Source organism: Tinamus guttatus, unplaced genomic scaffold (genome assembly GCF_059628265.1).
Source record: "Tinamus guttatus ecotype Peru unplaced genomic scaffold, ASM5962826v1 Tinamus_guttatus_pri_ptg000004l, whole genome shotgun sequence".
NCBI lineage: Eukaryota > Metazoa > Chordata > Aves > Tinamiformes > Tinamidae > Tinamus > Tinamus guttatus.
The window spans coordinates 3,738,214-3,755,516 of record NW_028288538.1 but is presented as its reverse complement, the minus strand read 5'-3'; the positions used below and the strand labels follow the sequence as shown (position 1 = coordinate 3,755,516).

Below are 17,303 nucleotides of genomic sequence, written 5' to 3'. Positions count from 1 at the left end.
TAGGCCTGAGGTATGAGGTGTTCCCTGCATGAAGGAAAAGCCCCGTCCCACCCACATGGGAGCCGGAGGGACCTGGCAGGGCAGGCGGCGCTTGCTCCCCCGTCCCCGTGTGTTCCGGCCCGTAGGCCGCCAGCCTTCAGGGCAGCGGGGTTAACGTGGTTCCTCCTTCCTCCTCACATCGCGGGTGACAATGTCCCTCTCACAGACTCATATTCTTAGGGGTGTTTTTAGCTCTTTGTCCCTCTTCTCCCAGGTGCCAAAGCTGCCATTAAATCTGCCTGCCCACTTTATGATGCTGAAGCCTTTCAGCCAAGCCTGAGTCATCTCAGGCCTCATCTCACTGAAGCTTTCTCCCCTCCAGGCTTCTGCCCTCACTCCTCCATTTACCCAGAGTCATCTCCCTTCCCTGCTTTCCTCAGATCCTTCCAGTTCCTAGCAAGTTCTCCTCACATCGAAGCGTTTTGTTTTCACATTCACCTCCTTGCACAACTTTTTTCTCTCTTTTTCCCATTCTCTCTTTCGTCATGGCCCTCCTCAGCTTTTCCAGGAGGCAACTTTACCAGGGCTTCTTCCAGTTTCATACCAGAGTCTTTTGTATACGCCAGAAACCTCCTCCCTGGTGAGGCTACAGTAGCTGACCAGGTCAGATCCATTCTGGCATCATATATCCATGAACATATTTCTCTCTCCCTCACTTTGAAACATTAAAATGACCATTATCACCATAAAAAAATAAAACTAACACTAGGCTACTTCCTTTAGTTATTTCCCAGCCCTGTGTGCTCACACCAGCTTCAGATGACAAGCTGCTCTCCTCTGGCATCGTATCTTTAGGACTAAAAGTTAGGGCTGTATATAGGGCTGTGTTATAACAACCATGCAGGATCACGTTCAAGACTGCAGTGATAGTTTAGTCACCCAGAAAACTCCGGTCTATTGCATTTCCCCCAATATCTTTCCAGCTCACTATTTTGAAATCAAATCTTAATATATCTCTTTATATTACAATGCTTATAATGAAATATTTGGAAGAGGTGTGAGGCTGGATTCTTAAAGAGCATAAACTACTACAGCTTTGTTGACATCCACGTAACATAACGTGTTCTATTAAAGACTGCTGCATAAAGTCGGATGGTAAATTGACTTGACAACTTAAATTAATCTATATTTTTGAGAATGTTTTCACTTTTATTATTAAAATAGGATCAATTCAGAGTTTAAGTTCCTCCCTCCAAAAAAAAACTCATCCCTGAGATTTCTGAAGTCTGTTTTAGCATCTAAAGATTAAAGACAGTTTTTCCCTCATATCAGTTTTTTACTTCAGAGCAAGCAATGGGCAGAGGCTTTGCCCTATGCTACTGTTTAAAATGCTGAGCCAATAGGCTGAGTATTTCGGCCTGAAGCTGACAGCTATCATCCTGATCCACGGTACTATCGTTTATTTCTTGAGATAAAATGGAACATACCAATGTTTTTCTCATCCTACTCCTTGGACAGTCTCTCACACAAGGCTTCATACTGCAAAGCTCATCATTAATGCAAATTACCACCCCCAGGAAGTTCCATGAGCCCAGAGAGAGATGTTATAAGCTTGAATTCCTAGAGCAGATTCAATTACAGGATGCAAGGGACATTTAAACAAGCTTCCCCGGGATAAATAACAGAAAATGGCCAGCACACTCAGCATGCATCGAATAAAAAGCAATCTGCAGTTGGTAAGGGCCATGCATATTTTGAAAACCATTCCCATCAGCTATCACCAACCAAAAGTCAGCAAAAGCTTACTTTAGAACTTGAAAAGACAGAAAATTAAAACATTTGGCTGTGTAATATGTTACACAGGGAGAAACTCATGAAAAATGCAGCACTATTTACGGAAGGGAAAATGCAGACAAGCACTTTTGCTTGTAGAGTAAGCATTTATGAATGACAGGAATGGCCTTTCCTCTGACTGGAATGAAGGGTGGCAAGTTTGACTGTGTTGATGGATGAATCTGAAAAAAGGTAACCATCAGGAGAGGCACATCCAAAACCGCACCCCAACCCACAAGTCCAATGGCAAACAGATGAAATTCAGCAAAAAAGGAGCTATTTGGAGTTGAAAAGAGTTTAGGAAAAAAGTGCAGAAATAGGAGTTAATTTAAATATTTACTTCTCATCTTGACTAACCAGGAGCAAGCCCTCGGAAGTGAAAGCCCTCGCTTCATGCTATGGAAGCATGAAGCGTCTTCTTAAAATACAAACGAGATCCTGAACACAAGCACATGACACTTACAGCTATGGACGCCCTCACAACAAGAAGCCACAAATCAGCCCATACATATGGCCAATGGGAGCAAGTTGCTTCTTTCAAAAAAATTATTATACATATTCACAGAATTCCAGAATGGTTAAGGTTGGAAGAGACCTCTAGAGATCATCTAGTCCAACCCCCCTGCTCTGGCAGGGACACCTAGAGCACGTGGCACAGGGTGGCATCCAGGCGGGTATATTATGCACATTCTGTAAAACATGCAAACGTAAATGCAATAAGAAGTGGTTCCATCATTAAAATAATGATTTTTAGAGTAATTAAACCTTATGGCCCAGTGTCACCATTCTCTGCACATTTCTTAATCCTGTATGTAGTGGCTTTAATTTCTGGTCCTCAGAGCCTTGGGCATCCATGGCTCCCTACAAAAAAAACCCTATGAAATTTTAAATCAATGAAATAGAGGGGAATGGAAAGGGGAAAGGAAAAACAATGGAAAGGGAAAGGGAAGAGGAAAGAGAAAATGAAAAGAAAAAAGGAAAAGGAAGAGAAAGGGAGTCTGCTGTCAGAAAGCTTCAATTCAGGAATTCCTGTCCAGGAAAAAAAGAGGTTTGGTGACAGTAGGGGAGTTGTTAATTGGAAAGGTTTGGGAGCTGAGAGGCCTGCAAAAGTGTGCAGACTGGTCTGCTACAGCTCCATGGCAACAGTGTACAGCCGCTTCGTACTGTACATGGAAAAGAGGAGTGTGAGGAAGCTTTGCAGTCAAATATTTTTTCCCCACTCAGATAAGTTATTGTGCCTTCCCTCCAGCACCCTGCACAATTTAGAAGATGTGCCATGTCTCCAAACTGCTCTGGCTCCACCAAAACCTCTCCAGCAAAATTAGATCTGCAACCTCCAGACCTACCCCACTTGATTACTGAATAGGCTTCCCATGAGGCATGTAAGGACTTCTCCTCCTTACTGGATAACTGCAGATATTAAGGTTAATTCATTCAAAATAGGCCTAATGCAGTCAGAGTTTCTGCAAAATTATTTGTTTTGCTCCTTTAAATTTGCTCACTCTGGTAAGTAGGAATGAACATTAAGGAAAAATTATAAAATAAAAACATTTTTTCTTTTTAAAAAAAAAAATGGAATAGAGTTTTGTTTTGTTATAAATAATCCAAGAGGCCTTTCTCTTTTTTTTTCTCTTTTCTCCACTACCTGTTCTCTTCCTTCCCCCATATGAAAAATAAAAAAGCATTCAATAAGGAGTGTGTGTGGAAAGGAAATGAAAGAATCAGTATTCCTAGTGAATAATTTGGCTAAGGGAGAAAGACAGATACAGATTCTTTTGATATGTTAAAAGCATCCCAAAATGCCTACGCTCTGGATGCTTTTACACAAATTACCTTTCATCATAAAGGTACAAAATACATATAATGGACAGCTCTTCCCTCTCCAATGAATATGTAGCCACTAGCTGATAAGATAATAGACTAAACACTGACCTGTCATAGACTTGATGTTCATAAAAGTAGAGTTTAAAAAGTTAGTTTTCCCATCTCAGGCATTTAATGGGCAGGATCTAAAACATCTTGCCAGTTTGCTAAATCTTTTCACGTTATTCTGCCTTAATAACCACAGACATAGCCCTTAGACTGATAACACTTGGAGAGAGATCCTGTTTGTACATATGCTTCTGCTGCAGCCTTAGCACCCGGGATCTCCCTCCCACTTAACCTCAGAATGCCTTTGGTGTCACGTAGTTGAGTTGTAAGAAGTAGATTAAAACTCTTTTTACTGAGCGCAGCAAACCAATTTGTTTTATATTCTAATTGCAAGAGGCACCTGAGGCATCAGTTGATGGATAGGCTGCTAATAAATAATAATTATTGCAGTGTGTAAACCTGCTGAACTTCTGAGAAGAAAGATAGCCTTCTCCGAATCACCACTGCCTCACAATATTATCCCTGTCTCATTTTTCCAGTGCACTCCTGTGTGCAGGAGAACCGAGGGGCTTGTTTTTTCCCTAGAAGTGTCCTTTCCCAAGCACCTTCATCCCAGACAATAAAGATGTCTTTTGGGCCTCAATAAATAACCTGAGAAGCATCTTCACTCCTGTACATGCACCACATACTTCTGTTACTTTTTTATCCCAGCATGCAAGAGAAACTCCATCTTTTTGTTCAATCTAATTCTAAGGCATCTCCCTTTGGAATCTAGCAGGTTTTGCACGGGACAGCATGCAGTCACTTGTGGAAACAGTAGAATAGGTGAATCCATTTCAACTGGGCTGAATGCATGGAGCTCAGGGTCCTGTGAACTGCTACAATATTGATGCACCTGGGTTCTTTTTACAGTTCTGCTGCTAACAAGCTGTATGATCTCCAGGAAGCCGCTTATTCTCACTCTATCACAAATTGATAACCTGAAAAATTGTAAGATCAGCTGAAAAATAGTAAGTTATTAGTAATGCTCCAGAAGCCCAATAAAAGCTCTAGAAGTTTTCTTATTAAAATAATAAAATCTGAGCTCTTCAAAGGAATGTAGATGCCTGATTCTATTATAGAAGCTAAAAGAGGCAGGTAAGCAGTACAGGAGACTAAGTACCCTTGGCCACCTCCTCAGGGAACAGACCTGCGTCTCTGAGGCCTTCTCTTTTTCTCCCTACTTCACATCATAACTGGTTCATAACTAACATTCATTTAAATCAATAGCTATTGATTTATTTAGGCACTTACATAGTTACAGAGAAGCTTTTCATTTATTCCTTTGTGCTCGTAGACCTAGCCACAGAACTCAAAGGAAAACAGCTTTAAATGATGAAAATTCAAATGCTAACAGCATTCAGTGGTAAATGCAGACCCTGCACACAGCCACAGATGTACCGTGGTGGGTACAGCCTCCCTCAGGAACAGACTTATTTATACAGCAAGTTGCTCACTTTTATTTATTCTGGATGTAGTTTTTCTATTCTCCCACACTTACAACAGGTCCTGGGCATCCACTGCTTTCATTTTGCAGAGCCAGCTGAGTATTTGGGATTTTTCTCTTCAGGACACTGTGATGAGAAAAGGGTTTTCTTTTTTTTTTAATGAAAGAATAAACAATTAGAAAAAGAAATTGCATTTAGAAAGCTTTTAAAAAGAGGGAGCCTTCTTAAAACAAAACACACACATAAAAAAAAAAAAGAGAGAACAGTCTGAAATGATATTTACTTATGCCATTCACTCTCTAGAAGAGCTTCATCTTCTGACTCTAAGTTCCTTAGTTCTGCAATGTTTGAAGACTTTTCTTGATCCAAATTAATTTTGTTGATTGGTTTGAGGGAGGGGGAAAACACACTTTGATAGACTGACAGACCTGGCATTTGACCCATTAATGTTCATGAAGCTCCAAAAGCACAGGCTGAAGCGCAGGCACAGGTTGCTGAGGAAAATATTTCAAGGACACTGTGCTATCCTCTTGGTTGGCTGCCATAACAATGGGGTCCTTGCAAAAATTAACACACTAAGGGCACTTCTTTGTTGTACTCAGGGATTATTACAGCATGACTCCAAAGCTCTCCCATTTGGGTGAAGAAAAAGGAAAATAGGAGATACATTTACACGGTTTTAGAGGCAAACATTCTTAAAACAATGTTTTAATTCCTTGTGGTAAATTATCAGTAATCATAATATGTCTAGAATCACCTTCTAATGTATATGAATCACCTTCTGAAATGTGTAAGAACCTTGCCAAGCTCGGACTCTCTGGGAGCCAAACGAGATACTACACAAGCAGGCCACTCTTCTTAATACTTTCACAAAGGCTTTTTGATTTCACTTGCACCAGCAGCCCCACACTGAAAGGTTAGATTTAAAATCAAAGAGAATATATGAACTTAGTGCAACATGAACCATTTCTTAGAGAAGAAAAAAGATAAAGATTCTCCACTCAAACCAGCAGGGTATTGTTCAATGCAGAATCAAAACCTGGATATAATATTAAGAATTATGATTATACAGGTAGGTGGAACTCTGTATTTATAAGAGTGTTTGCCCAAATCTAAGAGAAAGAAAATGGCAAACAAAGCAATGAAGCTGTGGCCTTTCTGTAGTTCTCTGAGTATCTAACCATGGATCAGCCAGTTTGTTGGAGCAGCAAATGATTTGCCAAACTTTGCACAAGAAGTTTGTGTTGAGTTAATCTCTCTGTACCTCTGTAACTGAGGCTGGTGCTGCTTCCTCCGACCCCACAGTTGTGCAGGGGCTAAGGCCTTGAGGTCCTCTGCTGCTCAGGGGCATTAGAACAAAAAGCCAACCTCTGCAGTATCTCTACAGCTGGATTAATCTGCTCTGTGGGATTCTATACCTGGAAATCATAAAATGCAGAGTCCAGCCCAGAAATGCAGCACATTTGTTTACTCATCAGTTTTCACTCATAGTGACTGTTAATCTGAAAGTCATTTAAAAGGATGCAGGTCTACTGGAGGGTAGTTTGGAATTCATTTCCTCCTTTTTTCTGCCAGGCTCTTGATTGCTTAACTCTCTACAAGTGCTGAAATGCTAATCTTCTCTGTTCAGCCATTTGGGGAGTGCTGATGCTGGGGATCCTGTGTATTCTGCCACAGGGTTAGTTATGGTGGCTTGTACAATACTGTACTCTCATGAGAGTAGGTTGATATTTTATTCTTTGTACCGTGTCTATTGTCAAACACCCAAATTAGAGCATGGCTCTGTAAAGAAAGAGAATTAAAAGAAATAATGCTTAGAATAGAAGCAATGTCTGAGAAAGGATAAATAAAAGGGAAGGAGTCACAATATTCTACCTAGTCTGAAACCCACACTATGTAATGGCCCAAAGTGGTTACTCAGACAAAGAACAGAGAAGCGTGTCAGGCCGTGAGCGATGCTTCTCCCACCTTCCAGCTTCTGGCAATCTGCCATTTAGGGATTTCCTGAGCCAGCGGTTGCATCTGCATCAGCGTGTTTAAGAGCTCCTGCTGGACCTATTTTCCGTGAATTTGTCTAATTGCTTCTTGAATCCATATCTGTCAGCAGTAAGTTCCACAACTGAATTATGCGCTGTGTGAAAAAGTACTTCTGTTTGTTATGCTCTAAAGTACTGCCTGAAAATTCCCTTCTAGCCCCTCTGGTCTTGAGTTATAGTAAGGGATAGTCTTTTCTAGTGTGCCTTCCCCGTGCCATGTATGATTTTATACACACCTCTATTACCTATCGCTCTTCCAAGCTGAACTGACCTATTTTATTCAATCTTCTCTTCTATGTCAGTCATTTTATAATTCTATTCATCCTCATTGCTCTCCTCTGAAGATTCTCTTTTTCTACCACACCCTTTTTGAGAGAGGTTGAACAGGACTATACGCCTATGATAGTTTATGATTTACAACAGTTTGAAAGCCTAATCAAGACAGAGGAAATGTCATGGAGACCAAGGTATCTGTAGAGTTAAGCCCAGCGCTGAAGGAAAGGTGATAATGATGCATTCAGTAAAAATATAGATAATAAAAATAACACAGATAGAAGTAATAGTAAATACTTCAGCTTTAGGAAGGCCCTCAGCAATGCATGGAACAATTCCACGATGCGCAATTAAGTAATAGCCACCAAACTTCATTTCTGGCTCAGGAAAGACTGAGCAACTGCTAAGTGAAGCCAGGGGCATGTGCCAGGGAATTAGTACGTTATTCTTATCCTGCCCAAAATCTCTGCTATTGGTCACTGTTGATAACATTATAAAGGAATAGATGAAGTTGTGTTTTCATTCAGCATCTCTGACTTAGTGTGCTTATTTTCAAGCACACTCAAGCACATGGTCACAGACCACAGAACCAACTATTTTGCAAACACTGACAGGAGACAGCTCCTATCTGAATAGATTTTATTTGAAGAAGCCACACATAAGACACAGATATTTGTCCATTGGGGCCAGATATATTTCTTGATCACTAAGAGCCTGCATTGTGCTTTAGTCTCCACTTCTGCTCCCTGGCCAGTCTACTGCAGCCAGGAACAGTGTTAAGTTCAGGTCAAGAACCTCTGTGGGCCAAAGACTCAACTCTTCACGCTCACATGTTTCCACCGACTGCTTTCCTATCCAGTACTGTCTATGCCCAGGCTGCAGTATTCACAGACTCTACATGTCTGTACTTTGGACAGCACTTGCAAAAGAGAAACTGAATTAATTTCTAGAACAGATTAACTGAAATGCATTGAATATCTGTGTGGACATACTTATTCAGAATTAAAGTGGTCCTAATTCAATTTAACTTACTTCACTTCCAAAGTGAATTAAGGTAAATGCAATTGAGGCTACTTAAATTCTGATTAAGAGTCTTGACATCTGCCGCAAGAGAGGCAATATTATCCACAGGGAGTTAATTCACCACCATAAGTGTGGAAACACAACTAACTGCATAGCAGGAAAGCCAGAGAAAGGAAATCGTTAGTCCCTGAATTGCAATAATCACCACAGTGTATTTATGCTAAATGTGTATTTAATTTGGGAGACAACATTCTTGCATACCTGAAAGGAAAATAAGACTTACCTTGCTTAGAAGAACAACCCTATAGTTTTTCCAGTTTCCAGTATTATTATTGTGTCAGAATTCCAGAAAAGTTGTTTAAAAAAAGCAAGTTTCACCTCAGTAAGTGCAAGAGCAATCAAGTTTTCCTGTCTAACTCATGATTGTGTGAGCATCTATCTCTGTGGGGGCATCTTAGAAAATGTCTGAGTAATGAAAGGAGGAGCTGTCGGCTGTTTATCCTAGCACGGAGAGAAGTGGTTAGTATTCAGCTACTCCTTTGATATTATCAAGAGTGTTCACTCTTAGCTGCATTTGCTCACGCATTGGAGGCTAACACCATGTTGCTTATTGTGTCATATCAGGCAGTGTCTCTGGTGGTCTACAGCGTAGCAGGGACAGCAATTTACACAAAACATCACAGAAAGCCTGTGTGTGCCCTCATGTGCTTTTGTTCTCCCCGTGGCTTTGATGGTTCATGCACGTGGTTTCACCTGATTGCAGAAGGAGAGAAACACGTAGCTATTGTTGCCTTGATGGTGTATGTCCTTCAGGCAGCATCTAGGAACAGCTCTAGGGCTCTTGATGAGAAAAGCATTACAGATGTCCTTGGACAGCCTCACAGCTCCTCCTCTCAAGAGTGCGGTCCCTGCATATGGACAGAGGTACTTTCTGGATGAAGATGCACATACTATGCACAATTAAAAATGCTTTCTTCACAATCTGTTTTTACTTTATATCAAGAGATTTGTTATTTGAAAATCAAGGTTTGCTAAAGCTTGTCTATTATTCAATTAATCCTATGCCATTATCATGCTGATGTTTTTTCCACAGGAGTAGTTATAAATAACTGAACTGTGAATCAAACAACTTAAAAGCTGTTTTCCAACTTATCCTTCATTTCCCTGTTGACAAAACCTTGGCAAAAACAGAATTTAGTTATTGCTAGGGTTATTGACCCAAACTTGGCTTAGCAACAGCAGCATGTACCTGAATAAAGAGTAAAATTCCAAAGCATCAAAAGGTTGCCTGACAGCAAAACAAGATAATACCATGGCCAAGGTAATAGATACCTTCTTTAGATTATCTGTTGCACAGCCTAAAAAGTAGTTCTCCCCACCTCTACCCACAGTTCTCCAAGTATGTGAAATACTCACAAGCTTCAATGAAGGCTTTCATTGTCCAAGCTCTAAATACTGCTGTTGTGTATTCAGAACGGATGGGCATGTATATTTCTAGAAATAAGTTACAACGAAAGCTGTGGCCTTTGCACTCAGGGAAATCTCAGACCTTTTCTGGAGCAGCCTCAACCCTAGCAACAGAGGACTAATGCTCACTTTCTGCTGTACATATAAATGTTTTATAACTTTATCTTGTAAGGCTTTATAAGGTTTGAGGCTTGCTCCTCTCCGTACACCTCATTGCAACAGCTGGATCTCCAGCATTATTGCTGTAAATGTTGGGAATATGTGTTTTGCCCAATAAATTTGCTTCTTCTCCCTTCTGTCACACTACTCCCTACTAGTCACATTAGTATCAAGGCTAATTTAATACTTTTTACATGAGATTTTCTGTAAGAATCTGAAGGCCTCATCTTAGTCTTCCAGTAGGATTTCTTGTCTGAAGGAGATTCTATAGATACCCTAAAGAGTAACTAAAAGCTGCCCTGAGCCTCCTGGAATACGGCAAGCAAGCTTTTCACCAGCTCTTCCTGTCTACCTCATCAAAAGGAGACAAGGATATGACTTTGTCTCTGCACTATTCTCCTCAACAAGTCCCTTGACACAGTTCATTATTTTTAGGTAGTATTGGAAACTTCAAACTTGTCCTAACAACCTTTCACTAACAGTCAGAATTTTTTTTATTAAAACAAAATTCCTTTAAAACACCCTTTCAAATAGAAATACCAGAAAGTTGACAAAAATGTTGTGAAGAAAAAGAATCACATCTGAGAGAAAAACATTTCATTTTGAAAATGCTCTCAACAGTCAAAGCCCACACTGACAGCAAGGCTTAAGCTGAGAAAAGAGGAACACACTGCAAGGTATTTCTGGGAGTTTTACTCCTCCAAGTAAAGGTTTGTTGGCAAAGGTGGAGAAAAAAAAAAAGCAATAACAAAAAAAAAAGAAGGGGCAAATGCTTAAAGAACAAAAATATGTAAGGGATATAAGACCTTCCTACCTCATTTCTAGAACTTTTCACAGCAAGAATACAATTTTAATGAAACCTGTATAAGAACTACTTTTTCCACTTGGAATTTCTTGCCTGACAAAGTCATCAAGGCCTCAGTCCCAGGTAACTCAATTGATGTGAGTCAAATATAATTTTAATGTCCTCTGTAAAGATGATGCCCAGCTATCCCCCCATACTACCATTAGTAGTTCATTACTTCCAGAAAAAATGGGGAAGTAGCTTTGCTGTAAGGTTTTTAGTCAAGTAAACTGCAGTGGTGAGTTCAAAAGTGACAGAAAAAAAATAATAATCCAAGAACTCAACTGAGAAGCGTACTGGAAAAGTGGAATTGAAGATCTAAATGCAGGAGGTGGATGATTCAGTAATGAATGGAAAGCTCGTTTTGACAGCTTGGGCTGCCATCCAAGCTAATTTGTTTCCAAGCCTTCAGTTTGCCAACTGAAGTGTCTGAGAAATAATAGGCCCCCAAAAATATTTCTAAGGAAACACAATGCCCATTATTACTGAGGGAGAAAGAATCTGCACATTTCAAAGAGGAAAAAGAAATTTGATAACTGGCAACTTTGGCCAGTTCCAAATGACACAGGAAGGAACAGTTACAATGTAGTGAAAGGAAAGAAGTGGAGTATTGTTAAATAAATTCAAAGTAGAAGTTGCCATAAGAAATAGACACAATAAATAGAAGGATGTTTCTTTCACAGAGAGATGGTTTTATGGCTCAGCCCATACAAGTGGCCTATGATAAGAAAAGTCAGGGGCATATGAAAAACGAGAAAGAAATTGGATAAAGAGAATACATAATAAAATGAAAAATAATGAAATAATCTCTTTATGTTTGACTTGGTTTTCACCTCTCATATAAACCAGTTCAGATATTTTATGGACATTTGAAACCTAATATATTCCCATGCACGAAGACTTTCTATCTCTCAATAAAGTCAACAAAAGTAAGGAATGTCTAGTGATTACCACCAGAGGTTAAACCTGGGGCTAAATTTTACTTCCAGTCACAAGCTATCTGTTCCAAAACACTCAAGTCTACATGGAGCTCAGTGCAAAAGTCCCCTACCCGTAAGGCCACACGGCAGAGCACAGGGTTGCATTGGTTTATCACCTTGGGTCTGGAAATGGCAGAGCTACGTTCTGCACATGGGGTTTACATCAACAAGAAGTAAATAACAGCCCTGCTGAATGGGAGCCACCTGCCTCTGTGTTGGTGGTGTGAATACACCCACAAACACCCTCTACTAAAAAATGGAGCCCTTTCCACTTCCGATCACACACTGGACTTCCACCTAACTTAAAATCAGAGCCTATATAACTGTCTCAATTGTTTGTCCCTAAAGCCAAGAATGTTTCTATGTGCTCTTTTGCAATACAGGTACATGTTTAATAAGCAGGTACTGTCATACCTTGGGGGTTTTTGCGCGTCAGTTGTTTTCATGGGTGGTCTCCTCTCCAAGGCAGAGCCCAAAGGTTTAGTCAATACGGATTGCAGATTGATTCTTCACCATGAGAGAGGATTGGCTGGATGCCACTGAAACATGAAAGAAACATGATTCCAGAGGTGAGATTGTTTTTGTTTATTCAATAAGCTGCATCTTCATAATATTCCATTATTGGAAATCTGAGTATTCTAAGACATTCAACACAATTCGGAAAAGGAAGGATGTTTTGCTGATGGATGAACAGTATCTTGACACATTTGAGCAGGTATTAATATTTGTGACTTTTCCAATAATCACTGATTTTCTCAATAGATTCAATGTCTGAGTTTACCTTCACGTTAATCCAATTTCATGCCTAGAACAGAGCAAGCGCAACAGAATGTCTTTCGTAACCTTCTGATATCATTAATTATTGCTACATTGGGAGTTACAGCATGGAACAAACAGGTTTTTAAATGGAAATCATTTGTCTCTCAGCAGGGAGACTCAACAGCTTTATTTCCTTCAACACCAAGCTGCATTCAAGTAATCTTGTTTCATGGTGATCCTCCCTGGACAACCTGCAAGTCAATGGTAAAATCCCATCTACTTTGTTCCTGGATTGGTCAATATGTTGCCCATAAGGGGAGGTGTCTATTTCCTCTCCTAATTGTGGAGGAAGGGTTTTCTGTACTTTAAGGCTATGCTTTCCCCAAGCTGTGGGCATTTGGTCAGGTTTCCTGGTGATTTTCCACAAAAGGAAATCCCCTAACTCATTAAAAAAAAAAAATAGATTAATTGACCGGTTCAGTAACAAGCTGCCCCAGGACCCAATAAACTTTACAAAGGGTACATTCCAATTATGACTGGGCTCAGCATGAACCCGATAAGTAAGCCAGCATAATCTTTCCCCAGCATTAAGGATTTTTTTTCCTCTTCCCCCATTAATTTAACTCTTTCTCAGCACTTGCAGGTTGACTAACTTATTTTTCCTTTCCCTGTAAATCTGAACACTGTTGAATAACTCCAAATAACATGATTTCACATGTCCAATAACACCAGCCGATGACCTACTGATCCTTTCTTTGCTGTGGCTTTGGTAGAAGGTTTAGCTTCAACCTCCTGTCTTCCACACTTTGCCTTGTGTCAGAAAAGGAATCCACATCTCAGGCTAGAAGAGGGAAAATGGAAAGTGATCTTCTCACAGAAGAAACATCTGGAGGAACAATTGGGGCTGCTTGCTAGTAGGACACAGCTGCAAGCCTTCCTTCACTACGTGAGAGGGTCGGAGGGATGCAGGGTCCCTGGGTAACAAGCATAATTGCAATAGCAGGAGAAATAAGGAAGGACAGCCATCAAGCCAGGGAGATGAAAGGAAAGGCCTTGCGACAGTCTAGTGCGTGATAACACACATATATCACAAGTGCTTAAGTCTGTCTAATCACCAAGAAAAGCTCCTAGATTTAAGCTCCTCTTCCAGGCTCTGTTGCCTTTGCAGCAGTTCCCAATCTGAGGCACCAAGCTCTGTGTGCACATGTATATATATATATATATGTATATGTATAAAAGCAAACATACTTCAGCATGATCAGGCTTCCTGGTGATATTCGGCAGAAAAAAAAAAAATGCCCTAAGTCATTAAAAAGCAAAACAAGAAAATTATTTCCTCTCTTGCTACTATGAATATTGCAGAAATTCACACCCTCAGCAGCACATCAGTATCTCATTCCCCAGACACAGAAGAAGGCACTTGACCACACGGGCAGTGCCCGGATGTGGCTCCGCCGATCCATCCTGCCTCCAGAGGCAGGAAGCAGGGGTCGGATTGGCTGTCCCGGGAATGGCACCTGGCCCACACATCTGCCACTCCAACCTCGTCAATACCCTGCCTAGCGCGGCTACTCAACCCAGGCTCTTCCACTGAACTAGTGGTGCGAGAGAGGCTGAATTCAAAGAGACCTATCTGGAAAATATGCAATGCACAAACAGAAATCCAGCAAAAGAAAAATGCCTAACTTGTAACCATGGCTATGGCATACGCAAACGATCACTCCAAATCAGCTCTCTAGCCATAAGAAGTTCATCTGCACACCCACCCGGTAACTACCACAACTGTTAACACAAAAAAATGCACAGACACCAAGTACAGAAGACAACTGTTTGAGCCTACATTTACTTCTGATAAGATCTACAATATCATTTTAAACATTTATTACACCTACTCTGCACTATATTTCTTATAGGGATAAGGAACAAGAATAGCTGTAATTATCATTGTCAATCAAAGCTTCTCTGAAGTCCTCAGCTTTACTGTTTCAATAACTCATTTTTACTGGTGGCAAATGTCTTCAGCAAACACTAGAGCCTAATTTGCAGTTTGGTTCCCTTGTCATTTTCTGAGCCATTGGGGTGGAAGGCTCTGAGGCAAGAGATTACTATTTAGGACTTTTTCTCATCTTCACATTGTTTACATCTGAGGGCTGTTAAAAAGTTTGGTTTCAATAGCTCAAACATATCCAAGACACGCTACAGGTACCGAAGGTGCAATGAAATACAAAGTTTATTCTACTTTGTATGAACAGAATACCTGATATACGTGTCTAAAGTCAGCCTTAGCACATGCAGGTGCAGCAGTTATTGGTTTCACTGGAATTACAGTTGCTTACAACTGGTGCTGGATTTAGCCCCTCAGTATTGACTGTGATTGCACATCAGAATTAATTCTACTGATGCAAACCTCAAGATAAGCATCACCCTCCTGAAAGAGCTAAGATGCCAAAAATAAACACGAGACAATGCTGTTGGATTTATAGGAAACTGACAGTTTCCTCTTCAGATTCTTAATCAAGTGTCACCCAGAGGTGCTAATATAATTAGGGATGAGCTATGGATTAATAGGAAGAAAATATCACAGGTTCCCTCTTATAATAGAACAGTCCTTACACTATAGTCATCCGCAAAGTACACCGTTCTTCTGAGAGCATGACATTTGCTAAAGCAAAAGCCTGTTGATAATTCTCTGTGGTCCTATATAGCACTCTGCCATGACTGCTCTTCAAAAGGCCATATTTATCCCTTGGGAAATATAGCTGTATTAATATGACATTTTGTCACAAATTAATCTTAAACAGGGGTAATATTTTTGACACTGAGTTGAAACTGGAACTAAAGGCAGTTCAGGTGGGTAAAGTGGCAATATCCTGTAGCAGACTTGTCCTCCCTGAGATAATACTGTTACAGTGCAAGCCCCAATGTACTGGGGCACATCAACAGGGAGAACTGCACAAGTCTTTCTCCATTTAACAACAGACAGACAGGGTCATTTCCCTTCTGCTCTTCATTGCGTTTGGTCATACCGTAATGCCCATGGTCACCAAACACCAGAGCCTGTGGTGCCACGTGTGTTGCAGAACAACAAAACTGGTGCTCAGAAAAGCAGCCAAGACAGACAATTAACACCTCTTCCACCATCATGATGGGCTGCACGGTGGAAAAAAGAGAGAGACAGTTTAATAGATATTAAAAAAAAAGATTTCTCATTAAAGCGATTAAAAGTGGCTTGGTCTGGTTTTTAATTGAAGCGCCGTGGCACAAATCAGTTGTGACGAAAGGGATTCTCTGTGATGTGCCGTCCTTCCTGCTGTGGAGGTTCCCCGGCTTGCACAGTTCGCCGGTGCCAGGCTAATTAACACAATATAATCTTGCCACTTATACCCCTTTCCCAACTCATTTGCACATAGCTCCCACTACTGCAGAAATCAGAGTAAATTTCACAATACAGATTTCCACAGGAGTTGACCCTGCTGTGGTAAGGTTGCTGGTAACCCTTTCCATTCCATTCCTCCAAACCACGTGGTCACCTAAGGAGCTTGATGACTTGCTGTACCCAAGTATTACCTTATTGGCATCACAATGTGCATCTGGGATGTTTTCTTTTACCAACTGCATGTCGCTTGCCCTTAATGGGCTCACCTTCATTAATACTAATGTCTCCTCAGTGGCCGTTTATTTTAATTTCCTTGTGAACCTGAAGGCTGCAGCCATTGGCCATCCAGACATATTGGTGTTCTATGAAATACTGAAATATCTACCCTTCTGATGTGATTAATGTCTACCTTTGAGATACAATGTGAAGCCCACTGACCACTAGTGGTCATTAAAGATCCTATGGCACTTTTTGCAAGAGCAGAGGGTATTCTTAACTCCAGGGTCCTGGCCACATTCCAGTTTGGGTAATTACATTCTGCCTCACTAAAATTTCCCCTGCAGTTTCAACTGGAGAACTTACATTCTTCACTTCCTTTTTTAACAACTGGAGTGAAGTGTTGCTCATGCTGAATTGCCAACACGTTGCATCCCCCAAGCTGGAGTAGGTGAACAGAGTCTATTGGTACACGCTCTGCAAAATGCTCTGGGACTCGTTAGTAAGGAGGTGCACAACATGCAACCTGCAAAACCATAAAAACGTAGCTCCAAGCTCAGTGCAACTGCAGGCTGATCATAACACTCATGTGTTGCTGGATTTTATTTCTGGCAAATGCGACCAACACGAAATGTCTCTGTATCTCTCAATGCTGCCCTAAAACTCCCCGCAAAGGGGCTCGCTGCTGAGCACCCATCAGTGTGCGAGAAGCGTGCAAGGGTACCAATCAGTTCAGCTCAGATCCAGTATTCAAGGTAATAAGGGTATCATTTTAACCCCCCAAACCAAGGGGAAACAAAAAGGGACAGTGTATGAGCAGGAGGCACTTGTGTAACTTTATCAAGAGAGGAAAATCCTCTGTGTAGTAAGTTTTAAATGCTGATTTGATTGATTTTCATATGAAAAGAATTCTCAGAAAATCTAAGTGTGTGACTCAGAAATTATGATGGCTAAATGGAACAATTCACTGAACTGTTAAAGAAGCCTTGAAAATATTCT

At 40.7% G+C, this 17,303-nt stretch overlaps 1 long non-coding RNA gene across 1 annotated transcript in view; it reads right to left on the bottom strand.

The window, feature by feature from the left end:
- Nucleotides 1–16,447, bottom strand: part of LOC148596376 (uncharacterized) — a 46,246-nt gene extending 29,799 nt beyond the window's left edge. The window contains exon 1 of the long non-coding RNA XR_015913362.1: nt 16,322–16,447. This is a non-coding gene — a long non-coding RNA (uncharacterized LOC148596376). The remainder of the gene's footprint in view (nt 1–16,321) is intronic.
- Between the last annotated feature and the right edge of the window lie 856 nt (nt 16,448–17,303).